A 6,615-nucleotide genomic window follows, 5' to 3' on the forward strand; every position below is an offset into this window, starting at 1 on the left:
TGTCAGAGGAATTGCAACTCTCAGAAACAACACAGGAGGTAGTGTATGCTTTTAAGCCCAGCGCACAAGAAGCTAAGGTAGAACAAGATCTTTAAACTCATTTTTCCCTTACTAATATCCTCTTGCTATAAAGGCAGTGTGATTTTACATTGACACCTCATGGAACAGGCAGGCTTTAAGAGAAAAATGAAACATGATGCCCATAGAATGAAATATTATTTAGTACTAAAAACCAAAAATGGAGCGGCATTCTACCACAGGAATAAGCATGCAAAGCAAGTGTGCTAAGTGAAAAAAAAAATATCACAAATGGAGAAGAGCTGCTAATAGTTATGGGATTCTTTGTGTGGAGTGATAAAAATGTTCTCAAAGTGACTGTAATCATAATTGTTCTAAAAACCATGGGCCAGGCTGGGAGTTTGGCCTAGTGGTAGAGTGCTTGCCTAGCATGGACCTGGGTTCAATTCCTCAGTACCACATACATAGACAGAAAGGCCAGACGTGGTGCTGTGCTCAAGCGGTAGAGCTCTAGCCTTGAGAAAACGCAAGGACAGTGCTCAGGCCCAGAGCCTAAGCCCCAGACTGGCACAAATAAACAAACACCTTGGCCAATTTGTCTGCTATCATAGAAATGGGCAAATTTTATAGTATATAAATTATATCATAACAAACTCATCATAAACAAGAAAGCAAACAAACTCTGAACCTTCAAAAACATACCAAGCAAGGGAAAGGCTTGGAGAAAGCTTCTCAGCAGGTATTTATCTGCTAATTTGAACCCCAATCCCTATATTTCTGCACTACCTATGAGCGTAGTCTTCTTGCTTACATCCCTGTGCCCCTCGGGTGTCTGATGTCCTCAGGATGGGCACCTGCCCCCCTAGAGCCCCCAGTGAGCCCAACCCACCAGTGCCCAGCTCTCTCATCACAAGATACACTTGAACCTGGAGTACGTGCTCTAGAAAACTAGACAAGGCAAAAACAACTGGAAGCCATTGCGAAAGTTACCACGTGGGGAAAACCTAGACTGCATGTCTAGGTATGCTCATAGGAAAACAAGGCAATTAGTGGGAGCATTTCCTGCCACGGGTGAAAGAACCAGTAAAAGGCCCTCTCTCACATGTCCACACTTGTGTTTTAGCTAGGCTTTTCCTAAAGGAAACAAGCCAAGAATTATAAGATACTCCTTTTCTATGCCATGGAATATTACAAAGTCCTAAAAACCAATGCAACCGTGTTATGCCAGTCCATGTGACTCAATCCAAATGCAACAATGAGTCAAAAAAAGGAAATTATCCAATATGATTTTTTTGTTTTAAATCAAGCAGAGATGAACACACTATTAACCTATTCTCTCTCTCTCTCTCTCTTCTCTCTCTCTCTCTCTCTCTCTCTCTCTCTCTCTCTCTCTCTCTCTCTCAGTAGGGTATAATTAACAACAACAACAACAACAAAATCAAGACAGTGTTTATCTAGTGGGAAGATAAGGAAATATCCAGGCAGGTGGGACTCATGAAAGGTTTCTGGGGTACTTTTGATGTCCCATAGATGGTGATTTAGAAGATATCCACTTGTTCTTGTGCTTGAACACTCTGAAGACATTTTACATACTGTTTGCACTCTTTACGATTAAGTAATAGACCTGCATTCTGGCTGACAAGGCAGCTCTGACAGTACCATTTATGCACACATCATTCTGCTTTGCTGGTCTGTAATGGACTGCATAGAGCTAGATGTGGAAATTCAATGCTACTGAAACTGGTCAGGGAGTTTTAGATATTTGAGACAGAGGGTTCCTGGAACCTCAGGATGGCTGCCAGGGAACAGGCAGGAGCCCCAACCTCTGCCCTTCACCTGGCTCGTGTCCCAGGCAGGCAGCCTCCAGTGGAGAGGGGGCAAAAAAGCCAGGGGAAGAGGGGCACGGAGTCTGGCTCCTTCCTTAGTAAAGCTTTCTCCAAGGAAAGGACGTAGGGAATTACACTGGCCTCCTGAGCATACAAAAATGTAAGAAGGCCCTGTCTGCCAGGTGATTGGTGATCACCAATCAGCTTCCAGACACCTCCTGGACATGGGAGTGGAGGGAATTTGGGGACAGGACTCACCTCACGATCAAGTGGGCTTGTTTATGTGGAAGTACATGACAGTGAGGATTGCATGCTTGTGGGCAGTGTACAATTGTGTACAGTGCGACCCCAGCTGGAGGGAAAGATGGTCATTGCTGATTTGTACTCTCTCCACCTCCCACCCCACTCCCCCCACCCACCCCCATCTCTCTCCCTCTGGCAAGCCAATGAGGGGATTCTACATCCCCAGTGTAGTCAGTTCTAAATACAGTAGCAAGCACACATGTTTATGTCTCCAGAAGTTATTCAAATTCCTGTTGTGCAGAACATGAGTGTTCAGTGCAGTTGATCCACCAAAGGATGAAAGAACAACAGTGGCTTTTAAATTATGCCATATAATTGGTTCCCAAGGAACAACATACCGGAAAGAATAATAGTCAAGCTGGACATGGTGTTTAAGTGGTGCTTAAGAGGCTGAGATTGAGAGAATCATAGCTTACGGCCAGCCTAGGGAAAATAGTTCATGAGATTCCTTCTCAACCAATAACTGGACATGGTGGCACCTGCCTATCATCTGAACTGCACAGGAGGCTGAGAACTGGGAGGAAAAAGCCTCAGGGCCAGCCAGGGTGGAGAAGTTCCTACAACCCCTATTTCAACCAATAACTGCGTGTGAAGACACCTGCCTGCCTGCCAGCCATTGAGACCCCATGCTCAGAAGTCAAAAGACCAATGTAGAAGCAAGGAAGAATTTTTTAATTCATAGGTCACAAATGAAAGGCAACCAGAGCCTCCTTTCAGAATCTCAGCCTTTTAAAATAGGGTCAATAACTGCATCTTTCTGTAGAAGTCAGTAAATAAAAAACAAGTTTCTTTCCTTCCATAAGCTGAGGATTAAAAACAACAACAACAACAAGTTAAATATGGTCCTAGCACACAGGAGTAGGAGGATAGTGAGTTCTTGAACAACCTGGGTTACACAGTGAGAGCTTGTGTCAGAAAGAGAGGGGAGGGGGGAAGCGGAGAGGGGGGGAAGGTGGGTGGGAGGGGAGAAGAAGGAAGAGAGGGAGGGAGGGAAAGAAATGGAGGGAAGGAAGAAAGGAGAAAAAGAAGAAGGAAGAGGAGGGGGAGAGGAGGGGAGGGGAGGGGAGGAAATTTATTGGAGAATTATTTGCCCACTTAGCTAAGCTCAACTTTGTTCAGCAAAAATCCCATGAACAGCAAAGCTGGGGTCCTGGCCAAAAAGGAATGATCATCCAATAAAAAATGTTTCCTAGATATTTCCAAGCATATCCTCTACCACACAGAAAACCCCAAAAGCCACCTGTCCTCAGGACAACACTTAGCTTTTGAAGCATGCTTTAGTAAAACAGAGGAGAAAACAGGCAGGCCCAGAATCTGGGGCCAGAATTCTGCTCCTCCTCTGCTTGTCTTCTGCTTCCCACTGATGCTGAGCTTCACCCTCGGACCACAAGCCCAGGACCTTGCATTTAGCACAAAGCAGGGCAGGCCAGTTTCCACTGCCCCAGCTCTGTCGGGTTCTCCTACTTATGGGTTCTTGGTGTTGTTTTTCAGGAGACAGGGAACTGACCTATTTGTATTTGCTCCAGTCAGCTCTAAGGCTGTCCTTCCATTAACTAGCTCCACCCGGGTTCCCAGACATCCAAGACAAGGGAGAGCAAAGCTCCCGTTTGCTCTTTCATAGGTTGGCCTGTCATGGGGGGAGGGGGGAGAGTGCACACGTGTGTTCTTTTCTTCCCCTTTTAGGATTTCTGGCTCCCAGATATCAGCCTAGACATCTTCAGCCTGAGGTTGGACGTTTTCCGGGAAGAGGTACAGAGGGACCTCCAAAGTTGTCTGGAGATTGGCAAAGCCACCAGCTGACTCTCAGCTCCTTCACTCTGTGGCACATCTGCACGACACTGAAACAGGACTCTTGCCAAAGTCGCACATGATCCAGCTCGTCTCAAAACCAAGGCTTCATTGAATCTGATAGCCTTCATTCCTGTCCCTCACTCCAGAAGGACTCTTAAGGACTTGAACTTGGCTAAACTGAACTAAACCTAAAGTCATGGCTGATTGATACAATCTACACTATCCAGAAAAAATGACTATCATTGCAATACACAAAATTAATCAACTTCTCCAGCATTTTCTGCTCACATACCTACTTTAGACTTGCAGACATTTAGAAGACCCTGATTTCTTTTTGGATGTATTTTTCTATTCCTTGGAGCTGTTGCTGGTCAGGACTGGTATATAGTAAGATAGCTCATGGTGCCTTTTAAACTTCCTCTAAGTAACTAGCTCAACAGATCAATCATTCTCTTTTAGCCTAGTGCTTTAGAGACTGTCTCCAAAGCATCCTATCAGCATCAATCAACTTTCTCAATATTATTTTTAACATTCCCAAGACTCTGCTATTATAGGTTGCCAGAGGGGGCGGAGGCCTCTTCCTGGCACAGAATCGCTGGTGGGATTGAAGAGGAGCAGTGTTTCACAGGACGTTCCTTACATTGGGAAATTCCAGAGCTTTCTGTAAGAGCAGGAATCACTACCAATGCAGAAAACTAACACGGCTTCCTGCTTGATTGCCATTTGCCATAAAGGGACTGTTGGCCAAATAGACCTTTTTTTTTTTTTTTTTTTTTTTTGCCAGTCCTGGGCTTAAGCTCAGGGCCTGAGCACTGTCCTTGGATTTTTCTCAAGGCTAGAGCTCTACCACTTGAGCCTTAGCACCACTTCCGGCTTTTTCTAAGTATGTGGTACCGAGGAATTGAACCTGGGTCCTTGTGCATACTAGGCAAGCACTCTACCACTAGGCCAAACTCCCGGCCCTCCAAATGGACCTTTATGAGGAGCAGCTGTTCTTAGGGTTCTGTCCATCCCCTTTTCTTGAGTCCCCCACAAGCAAACATCTCCTCCAATGAGCCTGAACTGGAAAGACAGAGTCAACACTAGCATGTCTGTTGACCCAAGCCAACAGTGTTGTCTTACCACACCCCACCCACCCAAGCGCAGGTACAGGTGGGGAGGTTTTGCAGAGATTTGCCTGGGTTAACATCCAGTGTTTTATACATTCACTATAAAGCCTAATTTTAAAATAAAACACTTTAATCTGCTCCTGACAAACCCATAAGTGAAGATACATCTAAGCAGTTCTCAAGGAAACAATGACTGTCACAGTCCTCCAAGGAGAAAAATGAACTTCCTTATTTGAAGCTTTCCTATTTTTGTTTGAAGGGGTAAGAAACAATAAAGAAGGAGACCACAGCTGGGATGTAGCTCAGTGGCAAAGCGCTTGCCTAGCAAGTGCAATGTCCTCGGTTCAATCCCCAGTACCAAAAAAGAAAAGACCAAAAAAAAAAAAAACTACAGTTAAAAAAAAAAAAGGAGACCAGACAAGGATTCCAAAGGTTGGGTTTCTTGTGGGAAGTGGGATAATTACAAATTAGCACTACTTGGAAGTCAAAAAGATGGCTGGCCAATAGTGCCTGGCAACTGGCCCTGCAGCTATGTGCCCACCACAGTCTTTATGTTCCATCCATGCTCATTTGATACCAAAAGAAAACTTCATGATATTTTCAAACATCTAAGGTTATGCCCCCACTGCAGAAGGCAGGAGAGAGAAAGATCCAATCTTTGTACAGCAAGTCAGTCAGACCCTACTCAACAGCTTAAGCTAGTGTGGGGAGGCTAGATAAGCCCTGATAACGCCACCCTGCAAGGCAGACACACAAACTGAGACAAGCAGTGGAGCGGTTTTTTCCGCATCCTCGGCGTGAGCCAGCAGCACAGCATCCTTCCTTGTTCAATGGCCTTTTGCTTTGGCATCATGCCTAGAAAAGCACAATTAGTGACAGAAAACAAAAATCCTCACGTTTGATCTTTCAGAGAGACTCTGCACTCAAGTCTTGTTGTTAAGACAAAATATAGGCATTATTCTCCCCAGACTAAAACCAACGAAAATTGATAGCGTGTTATGATTGAAGCATCTTCCCAGCAATTTTGGAAAAGTGATCAGATTTGGGGGTTTAGTAGAACTTAGCAGAAGAGGAGGGAGAGCCAGTGGTGTCCCCAGTCACACTGCGCCTGAATGACAGAGTTTGTCAGTACTGCCTGCTAATCTCTGAAATTAGGCAAAGCCATTTGTCACACATCCTGTTCTTGAGGTTAGATTGTGAGTCTGAATGCTCCCACCACACCTACTAGTATAAGTACCTACCTGCATCCAGAGGTATTTTTTTGTTCTGTTGTCTGCTGTGGTCAAAGTTATCGAAACCTATTTGATTGGACTTCCACCTCCTCCTAAACATACAACCTTAAACCTAAATGCAAGTTTTATGCCCTCTGAATTGTCCCAGCAAGCAAGCACTTTTATCATTCTGCCTTACCTAAAGCTTTAAGTGGAGGAAAAAAAAATAGTGCCTGAATTTACATCATTATTCCATTCCAGTTGAGTACATGATGGTCAGTTCTGAGTTTTCCTTATGCAGACTCAACATTAGGCATATAAATATCTGCTTTAACCAAAAGCAGAAGTCATCCACTT

The sequence above is a fragment of the Megascapheus bottae genome, chromosome 4 (genome assembly GCF_031878675.1).
Source record: "Megascapheus bottae isolate mThoBot1 chromosome 4, mThoBot2.hap1, whole genome shotgun sequence".
Classification (NCBI taxonomy): domain Eukaryota; kingdom Metazoa; phylum Chordata; class Mammalia; order Rodentia; family Geomyidae; genus Megascapheus; species Megascapheus bottae.